Source organism: Lolium perenne, chromosome 5, assembly GCF_019359855.2.
Source record: "Lolium perenne isolate Kyuss_39 chromosome 5, Kyuss_2.0, whole genome shotgun sequence".
In the NCBI taxonomy this organism is placed as follows: domain Eukaryota; kingdom Viridiplantae; phylum Streptophyta; class Magnoliopsida; order Poales; family Poaceae; genus Lolium; species Lolium perenne.
The window spans coordinates 45,571,455-45,590,565 of record NC_067248.2 but is presented as its reverse complement, the minus strand read 5'-3'; positions in this window follow the sequence as shown (position 1 = coordinate 45,590,565).

Here is a 19,111-nt window from a genome sequence, read left to right as displayed (position 1 = left end):
AACCCTAATCCCTAATTATACCCTAAACATACACCCTAAACACCCTAAACACTAAACCCTAGACCCTAAAACCTAAACCCTAATTAAACACTACATATATATAGGCCAACGACACTTAATTGCGCATCAAGCAGGCGACCAAATAATTAGCGCTGATAAATTAATTAACTTGAATCTTGACAAGTTCTCTCGAATGAAAACACATTTGATTAAGTTGCCTCATAATATATATACAATTAGTGTGCATGCGCGCATGGCATACCATGGACATATCATTCGTGCATATATATATCTCAATATATATCTGAACATATTCTTGGGGATATATATATATTTCAATCTCTCTCTCGATCTATATATATCGTTGGTGGCCAAGAAACACACTTATTATATATATACGCATGCACTTTATGCGCAAAGGCGCGGGTGCCTCTAATAATGTGTTTGTGCACTAGCTCGATCGATGATCCCTAAACCTTAAACCCTAAAACCCTAATCCATGATCCCTAATTATACCTTAAACGTACACCCTAAATACCCTAAACACTAAACCCTAAACCCTAGACCCTAAACCCTAAACCCCAAACCCCAAACCCCAAACCCTAAACCCTAAACCCTAAACCCTAAACCCTAATTAATTAACCTTAACCCTAACCCTACCCCTAAAACCCTAGCTAGCTAATCCTAAATCCTAAACCCTAATTAAACCCTACATATATATAGGCCAACGATACTAAATTGCGCATCAAGCAGGCGACCAACTAATTAGCGCTGATAAATTAATTAACTTGAATCTTGATAAGTTCTCTCGAATGAAAACACATTTGATTAAGTTGCCTCATAATATATATATAATTAGTGTGCATGAGCGCATGGCATACCTTGCACATATCATTCGTGCATATATTTCAATATATATCTGAACATATTCTTGGGGATAAATATATATAGTTCAATCTCTTTCTCTCTCGATCTATATATATATATATCATTGGTGGCAAAAAAACACACTTATATATACGCATGCACTTTATGCGCAAAGGCGCGGGTGCCTCTCTAATAATGTGTGTGTGCACTCGATCGATGATCCCTAAATCTTAAACCCTAAAACCCTAATCCCTAATCCCTAATTATACCCTAAACATACACCCCCTAAACACCCTAAACACTAAACCCTAAAGCCCTAAACCCTAAACCCTAAACACTAAACCCTAAACCCTAAACCCTAACCCTAACCCTAACCCCTAGCTAACCCTAAACCTTAAACCCTACATATATAGGCCAACGACACTTAATTGCGCATCAAGCAGGCGACCAACTAATTAGCGCTGATAAATTAATTAACTTGATTCATGCATATATTTCAATATATTTTTGAACATATTCTTGTTATCTCGATCTATATATCGTTGGTGGCCAAGAAACACACTTATATATATACGCATGCACTTTATGCGCAAAGGCGCGGGTGCCTCTAATAATGTGTGTGTGCACTCGATCGTTGATCCCTAAACATTAAACCCTAAAACCCTAATCCCTAATCCCTAATTATACCCTAAACGTACACCCTAAACACCCTAAACACTAGACCCTAAACCCTAGACCATAAACCCTAAATGTACACCCTAAACACCCTAAACACTAAACCCTAAACCCTAGACCCTAAACCCTAGACCGTAAACCCTAACCCTAAAACCCTAGCTAGCTAACCCTAAACCCTAAACCCTAATTAAACCCTACATATATATATATATATAGGCCAACGACACTTAATTGCTCATCAAGTAGGCGACCAATTAACTAATTAGCGCTGATAAATTAATTAAATTGATTTTTGACAAGTTCTCGATCTCCAATGAAAACACATTTGATTAAGTTGTCTCATAATATATATAATTAGTGTGCATGTGCGCATGGCATACCTTGCATATCATTCTTTGCATATATTTCAATACATGTTTGAAGATATTCTTGGGGATATATATATTTCAATCTCTCTCTCTCGATCTATATATCGTTGGTGGCCAAGAAACACACTTATATATATACACATGTACTTTAATTTATTTGCCTCACAATATATGTAATAAATATGCATGCATGGCCTAACCATGTATGCTTATATATGTGTTTAATTTGGAGATTTCAATCGCTCTCTCGCCGCTCTCTCGTTGGTGGCCAACAACACACACATGCACTTTGTGCGCAAAGGCATGTGCCTCTAATAATGTGTGTGATCGATCGGTCTAGTTTTGATTAATCATAGCACACAAATATAGAAGTTGTATTTGAATCCACACAACCCTAATCTAAAACACATAGCCCCTAACATGGCCTAATTAACTGACCCCTTCTCTCTAGCTAATTAGTGGAAATTGCACAAAATCAAAAGGGGTCCCTCACTAATTATACATATATATCTAGATTGTGATAAACTTTTGCCCCATATTTGGTGGATGGGTGCATCTTGGCATGTAAAACAATTAATGTTTGCATATGGCGTTGTCAAAATTTATGTACAAATGATTTCTTTCCATCCAAAGTGCATAAAATGGGAGTTTTAATGAAGAAGGTACAAATAAAACAGCTCAACATGCCTCCACACCCCGATTTTCATAGGAAGTAGAGCATATTTAAAGGATAATTCCAGAGTTTTACTATTTTTCAAGCAACTTTGCTAATTTCCACCCACTCACATGACTTTATGTCGATTTAACGAAAATAGGGCGAATTTAAACTACATGGGCGGGATAGTTTGAATTGTGCGCGCGGCAAAGGGAACCGCCTATTCCTCAACCTTGTGCACGGCAAATTACACACACAACTCCATTAAACACCACCTACCGGGCGGCCCGGCCGCATGACCCCCCACCCACCGCTACACAACTTATCCCCGTCCGTGCGAAGAGCTTCCCCTCCCCGTCGTTCTTCTCGAGACGCACCGGCGGTCAAGTTGATCCACGGTAGGGTTGCTATCTCTAGCTCAATCATGCATCGGGCAAGACGGCCTAGCGATTTATATTTTCTTGATGCTGCTAAAAAATCGTCAGTATGCTCGAACTAATTGGCACTTTATAGTTTTCCGCTCGATTTGTCCTCGATAAATTTGTTCATTTGCGTGGGCATATAGAGTCAGTTCTGCACTCGATCCGTTAATTTGCTGAAATGCCATGGCAGAGATTTGTACACGATCTGTTTGCTAAATGTCGATGGGCATTTTTTGTTTTGTACTCGACATGATTGCTGAAATGCATAATCATGTACTAGTATAGTTTTGTACCCGATGGATATACATTTCCTACTTCGCCTTAAATTAATCACCAACCATTGTATCTCATAATTCAACAGATGGACAGAACTTGGATACTGCATGGACACTTATGTTCCCCTTCATATATAAATGGTGTTCAACCCTTTATGGGGTTTATTAGAGCTCATGAAGGTCGCGACCTGGACGTGTATTGCCCGCGCTGCACATGTATGAATGGTGAGAAGAGGCCTCACCATGTAGTGGAAGATCATTTACACATTTTTGGGATGGACCGCACATACGTTAGGTGGGTTTATCATGGTGAACCACATAATGATCCTTCAGCGGGAGAAGCAGATCTTGCTCACACTGTATGTGTGCTGGCATATGTAGTTAATTATTTATATTGATGCTGCCGCTGTTTCGATCAATAGTTTGCATTGCTGTGCAAGTTCTGTACTCAAATTTAACTTGTTGCAGATGGATGGACGGGAAGGAGAGAAAAAGCGCTTGCTTCAGGAACCGGGTTTCAGCTCTGGGACATGTGCTGTGCCAGATGAGAAGGTAAATATGTAAAACGGCATTTGTTCAGGTTGCATCCCTTAGATGTTTGTCTAATCTATTGATGTACTAATTGCAGAAGCATAGAGTTGAAGAGGTCTCTCAGTTTGATGGGAGATTTGAAGATGAATCTCAGTTTGATGCACCTGTGGATGGTACTGATGACGGGCCTTTCATAGACGAAGGTCCTGCACCTGAGATTATCCAGCCTACAGAAGGAGGCCGTGGACCGAGTACACAGCTTTGCGTTGAAGTGGATGCACGCCCAGAGATCATCAGTTGCGTCCGGGTAGTCTCAAGACCACCCAGCCCTGATGCACCTGTGGATGGTACTGATGACGAGCCTTTCATAGACGAAGGTCCTGCACCTGAGATTATCCAGCCTACAGAAGGAGGCCGTGGACCGAGTACACAGCTTTGCGTTGAAGCGGATGCATGCCCGGAGATCATCAGGGGCGTCCCGGTAGTCTCAGGACCACCTAGCCCTGATGCAAAATGTTGAGCTACTTTATGATTCGTACTTTTATGTTCTGGTGTTGTAGTATGTACTATCTTTGTTATGATTTGTACGCCTTTGGCGCTAGAACTATAATTAAGTACTCAGTGGATGATCGCGTTGCAAAATTTGACACCCACACAATCAGTTCATCGTATGAGTAGTAGCACAATTACTTCTACAGCCAGTCCTGCCAGCGCATTAATTGGTAGCATGAAACACTTTCAGGCACTCCCCTCTGATTCATATTAATTGACTCAATTTTGTCTAGATATGGATGTATCTAGATGCATTTGTTAACTAGACTAACAAACTTGAGTCAGTTAATATGAATCGGTGTAAACCGCCCAAGTCCTCCAGCAGCTAGTTTATTGACTCTGGACTCCAAGCCTCTCGCGGCAAGCCATCGATGAAGCTTTGACCAGATCTTGGCCCGCTTTTTTTTTTGGCGAATAGCAAAGCTTCGACCAGTTCCTCTCGGGATACAGCACGCCGGTGAGCTTGCACGGTTGCCATGAGCACTTTCCGGTGGAACTTCCTGATCTGCAGCGCCCTCAAGCCGCCGCTGCGAGACAGCACGCAGTGCCTCGAGGTGGACGGAACGGACGAACTCGGGATCTCAGGGCGGGGGGTCCGCCTCGTCCGGGAACGATCTCCAGCGGGTTAACGAGGACATGCATGGCGGCCAGGGGATTTGGTTTTTTTTTGTTGTTGTTTGAGCTTGGGATTTGGGGTTTTCCGGATAGGGGAGGAGGAACCGAGGAAGAGGAAGGAACAACCCGCGTGCTTGGCGCGTGGCAGTGTGCTTGAATTTCGATTTTTTGTGAAATGTTTCATTTCCCCGCTACAATTCGGGGGTTTTCTTGACGCGCCAATGCGTCCCGCCGTGCAGGTTCAAGTGAATTTGGGGTGCCACACTATGGGCCCCCGTTTCAGTGAGACATGTAATGACTAGTCACAGCAGTAAGTTCACTGTGTAATAAAATATGTTACCCCTCCCCTTTATGTAGCCCCCTTTGTCTCTCCCGATCGAGTGCCGACAGCCGACGGATGCAAGCCGCTAGCTCGATCCCCTCCTTTCGCCTCCACCGTCCAGGCATCCAGCTTGGAGGGGCAAGCTGCATCTAGACCAAGCGGATTAGGTAGTACTAGTAATGCTCTTTCCTTTCTCGAGATCGGTTCTTTTTTCCTCACCTCGATATCTTGCGCATCTACTATTTCCTATTCTGGGCGAAGGGGTGTCTTTCTAGTCACCCTCGCGCTGGGAGTGATTGATGGGGGTGGGGGGCGGGGGCTACCTTTGCTTGGATTGGGATGTTCTTCCTTTATTTGTCGACATTTGCAACCTTTGTAGTTTCTGCAGATCCTCAATGTATCTTTTGTCAGCTTGTACAGGAAAGGAAATACCTCGGTGGTGGTGGTGGGGGCAATGGAGCGTAAGGCCACCACGCATGTGGGCAGTTGGCTGAGCCTGAGCTGCATCCCCAGCCCATAAGCGGTACTCCGTTTGCTTATCCACTCTGTCTGTCTGCATCCTCAATCTGTTCCTCGTTACGGAAGATGCTTAAAGTAGCACATGTCTTCAGTTGTTTGTGCATAAAGCCTCTGTGACACCATGCTCTATATTCTCTGTATCAGGTTGGTACCTCCAGGTTCCGTGCTGAGGCTATGGGGAACGAGAATAGCGCCCCACCTGCTGCAGGAGCATGGCCCGATCTGCAGCACAAGAAGCAAAATGCCACTGCCGAGCTGGGCAGGGACCACCGAGGGGTAATTTTTTTTAACCAATTTACCATGATGTAGTCTGAATCTGATACTCCCTCAGATCCAAATGAATTGACCCAACTATCTGTAGATACGGATGTATCTAGATGTGTTTTTAGCTCTAGATACTACTACCTCCATCCCAAAGCTTAGGGATTATATTATTTTTAGAAAGTCAAACTATATCATGTTTGACTAAGCTTTTACCAAAAATCATTAACATGCAAAATACAAAATTAATATCATTAAATAGGTTGTGAAATATATTTTCCTACGGTATCTATACAATATTATATTTGTTGATAGAATGTTCTAAAATTTTGGTCAAACTTTACTTTTTTTGATTTCTCAAAAATAAATAAGCCTTAAGCTTTGGGATGGAGGTATCTAGACAAAGCTGAGTCAACTGGAGTAGTTTTTTTTGTCTGTCCATAGCTAGTGTTCATGATGCAAAAGGCTAAGAGCATCCACTATATGCATCAGTCTATCTCATACAGTAATTCAATATCACTGCTGAGGTCTGCCTTTTGTTTTGCTATTCATATGCAGACTGAAACTTTAGGGCCTTTACTCAAAAGGAAGATCAAAACTGTGGCTGATCAGGCTGCCAGTATGTTGATGCCGCCCCCATCTTCTAAATGCCTCTACAAGCACAAGGCCACGCGCCCGCTGGGTGGTGATCTTTTAATGAATATGGTATATTTTCTTAATTCACAAAACATGTCTTGATATTTGTCTGTTTATTGTCGGTTTTTTCTAATGCTTGCCAAAAGTTTACAACAACAACAACAACAACAACAACAACCAAGCCTTTCAGTCCCAAACAAGTTGGGGTAGGCTATAGTTGAAGCCCATAAGATCTCGAAGCCAAAAGTTTAGAAACACCAAATTCGTTTGCTTACAATCATCATACAGTAATGTTCATCTACTCTCCAGTTCCCCTAACCCAACAAAAAATGATGTTAATTACGATTTTTAGATTAAAAGAGCACCATTAGGCGCTGTTAATTACGATTTTGAGATTAAATGTCATTTGCAATTGCTAATTACAATTTTGAGGCAAATGATTAGTTTAACCTTGATCTGTTCCGCTCTCCATTTTTCCCAACCGAAAAAAATGTAACCATTCCATTCCTCTGAAATGGAACCATTCCATTCCATTCCACGCTGTTTCAGAACCGAACACACCCTTGCATTGTTGTGAACTATTGTCCATACACAGCCATACCCTTCCACTTACATCCAGCACTATATGCATCAGTCTGTCTCAGAGTCATTCAATATCACTGCTGAGATCTGTTCCCATTCTTCTGCAGGCTGAAACTACTGCGCCTTTACTCAAGTGGATGCAAAATGAGGCTGATGAGGCTGCTGTGAGGACGATGGTGCCGGCACCATCATCCGAAAACCTCTACAAGCACGAGGCCATGGGCCAGCTGGGTGGTGACCTTTTAATGAATCTGGTATATTTTCTTCATCCACATACATGATTTTATTATTATCTGTTTAATTACTGTTGGCTTAGCCTAATGCTTACCAAAAGTTCAGAAACACTGCGTTTGCTTACAATCATCATACACTAATTTTTCACTTTTCATTCTGTCTCATCCAGTATATAAACTGTTGAGTTCCGTTGGCTTCTTTTGTAATCATTTGCATTGTTGTCAACTGTTGTCTATGCACAACCCTATTCTTCCACTTACATCCCGCACTTTTTGCATCAGTCCATCTCATAGATTTATTAAATATCTATAACACCCCAAATTTCAATAAAAAGAAAGTTAGAGAAATCCAGAAAGCAAAATTTCAAACCAACAAAAACTTTTCTATTTGCATATAGTACCATGCATAGGACTTGTGCATTTGAGTGATATGCCATGATGATTGTTATTACTTGTATTTGATATGCTCTAAAACCCTAGTGTGAGCATATGAAGATCACCAACTAAATAAATCAAAGAGGAAGAAAATCCAATAAATGGAAAACCCTAAAAACCCTCACATATGCCCTATGGCATTTTTTATGAATTTTGATCCTAGACCTATTTGATCTTCACCATTAGTTGAATAGTGTTATTAAACACTTATTACAACTTTTGGAATCAAAGTTTCACAATTCAAATGGATTTCAAACACAAAGCCCACTCACATATGATAATGGTCAATTTTGACAATTCTAGTCTGATCACCACTTTGAGCCCTTGCCATTCATTTTTCCCAAACCAACTCTTGCTAACTCTTTACACCATTTCAAAGTCAACATCAAGGTGAACAACTTTGGTGAAGATCATCATGCCAAATTCATCTTGGATCATGAGCCATGCTCATCCAAAGTCCCAACTTTTTAACATATGGAACATTCTCCACTTAGCAAATTTTGCAAATTTTGGAATTCTAAAAATTCCACCACCACCTCAAATCACCTCTGGTCAATTACAACTTATCTAAACCCACACATTTCAAATAGATGCACCATTTGAATTAATTCAAATTTAGACATTTTTTCACAATTTCCAAATATGGCACTATTTACACACTATAGCAAATAGTGATCTAACCCAACAAATCTACTCTAACCTACACCATTTGGTCCCCTGGTCCCCTCTCACTCTCAATGCAGCATAGAAACCCTAGTGGTGCATGCATAGCATGCATGCACACACCATGCCGGCCATGGCGCCACCTTGCCGAGCCTCCCCTCTCTCCCTTGCTCCCCAACCCTGGCCACCTTGCCCTAGCTCGCCACCTCGCTCCTCTACGTCGTCTAGCACCAACAGAAGCAAGGTAGATGCCCTAGCTACGCCGGAGGATGCGCGCCCAAAACCGCCAGTATGCCGCTCGCGTCGCGACCATGCGCGCCATGGACGCGCACTGGCCACGCGCCACTCCGCCAGTACACGCAGCCCCTGGACCCCCTGCGAGCACCTTGAGCCTCACCGTGACACCGCGACGCCGTTGGACACGCCCTCGACCACGACCCGCACCCGCTGTTGCCGGAGAAGCCAACCCTGGTCCGCCGCGGGCGCGACAGACACGGAAGCCACGCGACATAACCAGGCCCTCCCCGACCACGCTGTCACCACCATTAGCTTCGCCAGGACGAGGAGAACCTGACAACATCGCCGCCTAGCTCGACAGCACGCCGGAGACGCCGCGCGCGTGACGACTTCATCCCTGCCCCGCAGCACCCTCGCGTCGCTATAAATAGAGCACTCCCCTGAGCCATCTGAACACACCATCGCCTTCCCCTCTTCTCACTCGACCACCTGAGCCACTCCACTGCCTCGATTAGCCACCGCCGCCGCTCAATTGCTACACCACTGCCCGTGATCGCCGCCGAAGCTCGCCGTCGATTGGAGCCGCCCCAGGACGAGCCGCCGGTACCAGGAGAACCGCCGTCGTCCACATCTACCTCGCGCATATTGCCATCCCTTGCTGGAGCCGCCGTAAGCTCTCCCACCCCCTACCTGCGCCGCTGGTGAACTCCCCTCTCGCCGGCGGGACGATGAACCTCGGCCGTTAGATCTCAATCTAATCCTACGCCCCAGCTTCGCCCATACCGTTTCGGGTTTAAAGACCCACTGACGGGTGGCCCCCGCTGTCAGGCAACCCGCGCGGCACTGGACCGTGGCTGGGCTGGCCTTGGGCCGTGTTTAAATCTTTGAGCCCACCTAGCTTTCCCGCCGGCCTTTTTATTCAAATTCGATTCAAATAATTCCCAAACAATTTCCTTACAGCACAAACTTTGAATTTAAATAGTTCCAAATTGGCTAAACCAAATTTAGTGAATTTTATGTTGTTGGAAAGCTATTGAAATTCTCTACAACATGCCACTGGTCCCATGACCAGATTCTTTGTAGAATTAATGTGATAAAAATAACAAGACAGGGACTTTTCCCTATTCAAGTAATTCTTAAAAATCCACCAAAATAGATATTAAGTTAATTCCAACTCTAATAGCTCACATTTGACTTACACTAATTGTTTATGCAATAAAATGGTGTGGTCACTTTGTATGATCATGCCATAGTTTAATGAATGGATATTATGGCTAGTTTAACTAGTTGATATTGTCCAAAACTATTAAAGTAAATTATGTGGAGTCTTACACTTCACTTAAACTTGTCTCACATGAATTCATGGGATGTTTGGACCCCTGGTCCCAAACTCTCTTATATGAATTACTTGAGATTTAAATCAAATGTAGTGTTATTTAAATAGTATGAGGTGATCTACCTCATTTAAATCATTTTTACAAATGATGATGATGAACATTTGACTTAGGTCAATATGAGTTCATGCATGATTGTGTGAGAAATTAAATCTTAAGAAGATTTCAATGAGAGGAAATTATTTCTCAAGAACCCTATGGAAACTATCATTTACATATGAAATACAAAGAAGTGATTTCTATTTAAACCCCACAACCCATGCACCTAAGTAGATTATTTTGTGTGCATAGAATAGTTTGTGTGTTATATGTGATATATGGAATAGCCATTGAATTAGTGAGTAATTATACTCGTATTCAAATTTAGACGGTAGCACCGGAGAGTACGCCGAAGAAGAAGGTTGCTACCAAGAGGAGGAGGAGGAACAGTTTGAGAACTACCAAGGCAAGCTAATATTCTTGCAAAGTGCAAAGCTCCTTTGGGCAAGGCACCATGATTCTTATCTTTTCTTACATGAACCTATCCCAAGTTTTCACTTTACAAGCTTTATTTGTTTTCTAAATGAGTTACTTTTATAGTTAACTTTGGTCAAAGTACAAGTTGGTTACTAGAGTAGTGAGTTAGTCTCTTCCAAGCAAAGCAAGATAGCACCCCTCATGATTTAGAGCTAGTGCTAATGAAATAAAACTTGACTACTCTAGATGGGAACAATGTGAATTTGAAATGAATTCGAAACCTTGGAATGATGATGCATTCCATTGAATGATTTTTGAAGGTGAATGTGAACAAGAGAAGATGGTGATTTTTGGATAAACAATGATGTTGGTTTGAATGCGATACGTTTCCAATTATTAAGTACCCCCACAATACCTGATTATGGGTAGGGCTTAACTGGAAGTTTATGCGTCTTAGTATGGGTTCCCTCTGAACACACGTCATAGGGGTTACGCTTGAGGCTGCCTCCATTGTTGAGAAATGATGTGAAATTGAGGTGAATTGTACGGCCAAGCCCTGTGCAGTTCCCAGGTTGACAGTTGGTCTTCACTGGGAGGCCAAGCTCATGGGGAGAGGTGCTCATACTAGGATTCGTAAGTGAAAGGTTATGGTTGATGATCCGCGTACTGTTGTACGATGATTCGGGGAAATCCCGACGGATGAAATCAAATGTTGTGGCACAAGTGTGCAACCTCTGCAGAGTGTAAACCTATTCGAATAGCCGCGTCCACGGTTACGGACGGTTGGAAAGGCCATACAGTTTCCGATGTCATATCTTTGAAAATGATATTGAAAGATGATGGTGAAATGACTTGTGGTGAATTGAATTGAAATCACCACTTGAATGGTGGGAATGACACTAATGTTCCCACTTGAGTTAGTTAGCACTTGAATAAGATTTTCTCAAATATTGTGAACTAAAACTAGCTTTATGCAAATAAACTAGAGCTTAGCAAACCAAACTAGAATGTCTAGCACTTACTTTAGTATTAGTTTGCGAGTACTCAACGTACTCACGGCTTTGTCCCTGGCTATTCAAATGGCCAGAGTATGAAGATGAACAAGGAGATGACCAGCAGGACGCCTACGACAACTAAGCGCCTTCCGACGTCAAGCGTTGGCCTGTGGACTAGAGAGTACTTGTATCTTACGCTTCCGCTATGTTGAACTATGAACTTGTGTTTGTTCGTTGATCAATAGATCAACTATTCGTGTAATATGGATCATGTGATTCCAAATTTGTAAGACTTATGGTTTGTAATGAATGATGACTGTGATACTTAACTATTATGCCTCGCAACAACAATATTCCTGGGATTGCGATGTATGACATAATAGGCATTCGGACTTAAAAATCTGGGTGTTGACAAGTTGGTATCAGAGCCATTGTTTGACCTTAGAAGACCTTAGTTAGAATGGGCGTTCTGAAAACCTTAACTTTGAAATCAAATGAAAGAAACTATTTGTGAAAATTTACTACACTCTTGTCTTTGAGACTTTGCCAAAATTTGATGAATCATGTTCTATCTTATTTGAATCAACTTAAAACTTTGCCACACTTTGCACTCTCTAACTTACTCATCCAATTCTCTTTCAGATGGAGCCGAATGAACCCATCAACACCAAGTTTTATCAGCTTGGGAACGGAGGAAGCTTGATCTTCGAGCACGACCTCAACGCCGTCTCTGACTTCCTTGGGCGCCCACACCCCGAGTTTCACGGGGTTCAGCTGGACGACACGCCCGGAGGAGAGTTGCAGTGGGTGATCACTGCCGACTTGAGGGGCAAGATGGAGCCTCCCACTTCGGAGAGGATCCTCTTCTCCTTCCGCGAGAGCAACTGGCTTGACGGACTCGCACGTGGCCTACAGGAGGCACTTGCGCGCCTCTGTGGACAGAACGTGGTGTGCATCCTCGCCTCTCGCTACGCCCACCTTGTGAGGCGTGATGCCGCGGGAGTGCCCATGGAGCTGCAGCCGCACCCAGAGTTGAGGCACCATGCTGAGCACCTGGACTTCATGCTCTACCAGACTCAGAAGGACCTCGACGCCTCTCGCGCTTACGCGAACCAGACCCATGCTCACATCACCGAGCAGGGTGAGGCGATCAAGCTACTCAACAACGACCGCAAGAGCCTTCGCCAGCAGCGTGCCAAGAAGGACGCTACGATTCGTCGCCTTCGCGCCCGGATCGCGTCACTTGAGGCCACTGTCAAGGCCCAGGAGGATCAGATTCGCCAGCTGGAGGATGACGATGGAGGCATCGACATTCAGGGAGGAGACGCCTTTCTGAGTGACGACAACGACTTTGAGGAGGACGAGAACACCGAGGAGGACTACGAGTTCCTGGAGGCAGGACCCGACGACTATGTTCCGATCGATGTCGATGATGAGGAGTAGTTGCACTAGTTCCACTTATAGTAGGTGTGAGTTGTATCCCGTCCCTTGTATCGTAGCATGAGAATGGTTCTTAAAACCATTGGAGTATGTGTGTAGTTTGTACTATGTGTTGCATGAATGAATGAATGTTATGTTTGTCATGCAAAGATTACAAGTTTTCAAATGTTTTTCAAACCTAACCAAAATGAACCATAGAATGTTCCCTCTTATCTCATAATCTTCTACATCTTCAGATGGCCCCTCCAAATCGCACCAATGGCGCGATGCTGCAACTGCTGCAAACCATGCTTGCAGACCGGGAAACCGAAAGAGCCGAACGCCAAGCCAACCTCACTGCCTTGCAGAACATCGCCAACCAAGGCCATGGAAATCATGACCACCCCGGATCCAAGCTCAAGAACTTCCAAAACACCAACCCTCCGGTGTTTAGCAAGACCGAGGAGCCCCTCGACGCCGACGATTGGCTCCAGACTATGGAGAACAATCTGGAGGTAGCCGGAGTGGAAGCCAACGAGAAAGTCCTGTTCGCCACTCACTATCTCGCTGGACCAGCCCGCGCTTGGTGGACAAGCACCCGTGCCATGAACGGAGGCCAATTCATGACTTGGGAGGATTTCAAGCTGAAGTTCAGCAAGTACCATGTCCCCCCGGGTCTTATCAAGAAGATAAGGGATGAATTCCGTGAGCTGAAACAAGGTCGCATGACGGTGGTTGAATACCACGACAAGTTTATCACTTTGTCGAGGTATGCCCCTGATGAGACCGACACCGTTGAGAAAAGGAAGGAGAGATTCCTGAACGGACTACATGATGAGATGCAGACTGTCCTCGTCAACATCCCCTTCGCCGACCTCGAAGCCCTTGTTGACTCCGCCATCCAGATGGAGGGCAAGTTAAACCGAGCCAATGAAAACTGCAAGCGCCGCATGGCGAATCAGAGTGGATCAAGCCACCCCCAGAAGTTTCGCCCTAGCTCAAGCGGAGGTTTCACTCCGAGAAACAACAAGCCACCGATGCAGAACTCTCGCCCCGGTTATCAGAACCGGAGTGGAGGAAACTCCAAGCCAGGAGGCTACAACAACAACTACAACAACAACAACAACTACAACCGCGCTCCACCCCGAGCCCCTAACAACAACAACACCAACACCAACACCGCTCCCAGAACCGGAAGCAATGCCGTTCCCGTTGCGAACAAGCAGGACAAGACCACTATCACTTGTTATGAGTGTGGTGTAGTGGGGCACTACTCCAACGAGTGTCCCAAGTGTCTTGCCAAGCTCGCCGGCAACACCGCTGCACCTGCTCAGCAGCAACGCCGTGTCTCCACCGGCAAGAAGTTCGCCCCCAACAATCCCAACAACCGCAACGGCCGCCTCTACCACATGAACGCCGAAGAAGCCCAGGAAGCACCAGATGTTGTACTGGGTATGTTTTCTGTCAACCACATCCTCGCTGTAGTGTTGTTTGATTCCGGAGCATCTCATTCCTTTGTCACCGAAGACTTTGCATCAACAAGTAAAATTCAACCCCTCAGTTTGAAGCATGTTATGATAGTTCAAATCCCCGGATCAACCACCAAAGCCCGAAAATTTTGCAAAAATGTGCCAATCAAAATCCATGATGTAGATTTCTTTGCAAATCTAATCATACTTGGAACCAAAGGTTTGGAAGTTGTCCTAGGAATGGACTGGATGTCCAAGCACAATGGATTGATAGACTGTGCCAAGAAAGCCATAACCATGACTAGCAGCACCGGTATCGTAGTTGAGCACGTCTCTGAAAAACTACCCAGAAAATTTACCTACAACCAAAGTGTATCCAAGCCAACTCTGGATCAAATCAGGGTCGTTTGTCGCTACCCTGATGTGTTTCCGGATGATCTACCCGGTATGCCCCCGGATCGGGATATCGAGTTTATCATCGAGTTAATCCCCGGAACTGGACCCATAGCCCAGAGAGCCTACAGCATGAACGCAGCGGAGCTGGTGGAACTAAAGAAGCAAATAGATGACATGTTAGCCAAAGGTTTGATTAGACCAAGTGCATCCCCCTGGAGATCCCCCGTCTTGTTTGTCGACAAGAAGGATGGTGCAAATTGTTTATGCACGGACTATCGTAAGCTTAACGATGTCACCATCAAAAACAAATACCCCCTACCCAAGATAGAAGACTTGTTTGACCAACTCACCGGATCCCGAGTTTTCTCCAAGATTGATCTTAGAACTGGATACCACCAACTGAAGATCCGAGCCACCGACATTACAAAAACTGCCTTTACCACCAGATATGGGTTGTATGAGTACAACGTCATGTCGTTTGGACTGACCAATGCCCCCGCTTATTTCATGAATCTCATGAATAAGATCTTCATGAACTTTTTGGACAAGTTTGTCGTTGTGTTCATCGACGACATCCTCTTCTACTCCAAATCCGAAGAGGAACATGAACAGCATTTGGAGATTGTCCTAGAAACCCTTAGACAACAAAAGTTATATGCCAAGTTTAGCAAGTGTGAGTTTTGGCTGGAAGAAGTTGGATTCCTGGGACACATCTTGTCTGCAGGAGGAATTGCCGTAGATCCCACCAAAATCAAAACTGTTATGGAATGGCAAGCCCCAACCACACAAACCGAGGTCCGCGCTTTTCTTGGATTAGCCTGATATTACCGCAGATTTGTAGAAGGTTTTTCGAGCATCGCTCGACCAATGACCCAACTGCTGAAAAAGGACAGAAAGTTTGAGTGGACCGACAAATGTGAAGAGAGCTTTCAACAGCTCAAGAGTAGATTGACAACAGCCCCAATCCTGATCATGCCAGATATCGCAAAACCCTTTGACGTATATTGCGACGGCTCCAAGACTGGACTTGGATGCGTGCTTATGCAAGAAGGCAAGGTTGTGTCCTACCTTTCAAGACAACTCAAGCAACATGAACAGAACTACCCAACCCATGACCTCGAGCTTGCCGCCGTGGTCTTAGCCTTGAAAGTTTGGCGTCATTACCTCATGGGTAATCGATGCGAGATCTACTCCGACCACAAAAGCCTCAAATACATATTCACCCAGAAAGAGTTGAACATGAGACAACGCCGATGGATCGAATTGATCAAAGATTACGACATGGAGATTCACTACCACCCCGGCAAGGCCAATGTGGTAGCGGATGCTTTGAGTAGACTGCCGTGTCAGTTGAACTCCATGCTCGCAACTGAACAGCCCAGTTTGCACCAAGAGTTTGAACAGTTCAGACATGAACTTGTTAGTGAAGGATTCCTAGCCAGCATAGAACTGCAACCCACCTTGGTTGCTCAGATCAAGGAAGCCCAGAAGGACAACGCTAGCATTGACGGAATCAAGAAACAAATAGCCGCAGGAAAAGCCCCCGGATTCACCGTAGACGAAGCCGGAGTTCTTTGGTACAAAGAACGTCTCTGCGTACCATCGGACTCTGACTTGAAACAAGTCATCCTGCAAGAAGCCCATGACACCCTTTATTCAATCCACCCCGGAGGTACCAAGATGTACCAGGACCTAAAAGAACAATTTTGGTGGCACGGAATGAAGAGAGAGATCGGTAGCTATATCGCTAAGTGTGACATCTGTCAGAGAGTCAAGGCAGAACATCAACGACCCGCCGGACTGTTACAACCCCTCCAGATTCCAGAATGGAAATGGGACTCCGTAGGAATGGACTTTATCACCGGACTGCCCAAATCCAGCAAAGGCAATGATTCAATATGGGTAGTTGTCGATAGATTGACCAAAGTCGCCCATTTCATCGCCGTCAAAACCACCTATCAAGGTCCAAAGCTAGCTGAACTTTACATCTCCAGAATAGTCGCCCTGCACGGAACCCCCAAATCGATAGTGTCAGATAGAGGATCACAGTTCACCTCAAGGTTCTGGCAGAAAGTGCATGAAGGACTAGGCACTCGCCTAAATTTCAGCACAGCCTATCACCCTCAGACCGACGGACAGACTGAGAGAGTAAACCAGATACTGGAAGACATGCTTAGAGCATACGTACTGGAATACGGATCCAAGTGGGAAGACTGCCTACCTTACGCAGAATTCTCTTACAACAATAGCTATCAAGCCAGCCTACAGATGGCCCCCTTTGAAGCCTTGTACGGAAGGAAGTGCCGTACCCCCCTGAACTGGTCAGAAGTCGGAGAGAGCCAAGTTTTCGGCCTAGACGTTCTTCGTGAAGCCGAAGAGAAAGTCCACAAGATCCGCGAGTACCTCAAGACGGCGCAATCCAGACAGAAGAGCTACGCCGACAAGAGACGTCGGGAGATGACCTTTGAGATCGGAGACTTCGTCTATCTCAAGGTATCCCCCTTGAAAGGAATGCAAATGTTCCAACTGAAAGGAAAGCTTGCACCCTGCTATGTCGGACCTTTCCAAGTCCTCAGCCGCCGAGGTGAAGTATCTTATCAACTGGAGTTGCCTGAAGAAATGTCGGCTGTGCACGACGTGTTTCACATCTCACTTCTCCGGAAATGCCTTGAAGTCCCAGAGAAGACCGAAGTGTTCAAGAACATCGATCACCGATCGGTGGATATCAACAAGGATCTGACTTACCGCGAAGTGCCGATTCGCATCCTGGAAGAAGCTTACAGAACCACCCGCACCCGAAGCATCAAGTTTCTGAAAGTCCAATGGAGCAATCATACCGAGGATGAAGCCACATGGGAACGCGAAGACTTCATGAAGAAGGAGTACCCAGATCTCTTTAGTACCCAACTTTCTTTTCGATCTCGGGACGAGATCTTTTGTAAGGGGGAAGGGTTTGTAACACCCCAAATTTCAATAAAAAGAAAGTTAGAGAAATCCAGAAAGCAAAATTTCAAACCAACAAAAACTTTTCTATTTGCATATAGTACCATGCATAGGACTTGTGCATTTGAGTGATATGCCATGATGATTGTTATTACTTGTATTTGATATGCTCTAAAACCCTAGTGTGACCATATGAAGATCACCAACTAAATAAATCAAGGAGGAAGAAAATCCAATAAATGGAAAACCCTAAAAACCCTCACATATGCCCTATGGCATTTTTTATGAATTTTGATCCTAGACCTATTTGGTCTTCACCATTAGTTGAATAATGTTATTAAACACTTATTACAACTTTTGGAATCAAAGTTTCACAATTCAAATGGATTTCAAACACAAAGCCCACTCACATATGATAATGGTCAATTTTGACAATTCTAGTCTGATCACCACTTTGAGCCCTTGCCATTCATTTTTCCCAAACCAACTCTTGCTAACTCTTAGCACCATTTCAAAGTCAACATCAAGGTGAACAACTTTGGTGAAGATCATCATGCCAAATTCATCTTGGATCATGAGCCATGCTCATCCAAAGTCCCAACTTTTTAACATATGGAACATTCTCCACTTAGCAAATTTTGCAAATTTTGGAATTCTAAAAATTCCACCACCACCTCAAATCACCTCTGGTCAATTACAACTTATCTAAACCCACACATTTCAAATAGATGCACCATTTGAATTAATTCAAATTTAGACATTTTTTCACAATTTCCAAATATGGCACTATTTACACACTATAGCAAATAGTGATCTAACCCAACAAATCTACTCTAACCTACACCATTTGGTCCCCTGGTCCCCTCTCACTCTCAATGCAGCATAGAAACCCTAGTGGTGCATGCATAGCATGCATGCACACACCATGCCGGCCATGGCGCCACCTTGCCGAGCCTCCCCTCTCTCCCTTGGTCCCCAACCCTCGCCACCTTTCCCTAGCTCGCCACCTCGCTCCTCTACGTCGTCTAGCACCAATAGAAGCAAGGTAGATGCCCTAGCTACGCCGGAGGATGCGCGCCCAAAACCGCCAGTATGCCGCTCGCGTCGCGACCATGCGCGCCATGGACGCGCACTAGCCACGCGCCACTCCGCCAGTACACGCAGCCCCTGGACCCCCTGCGAGCACCTTGA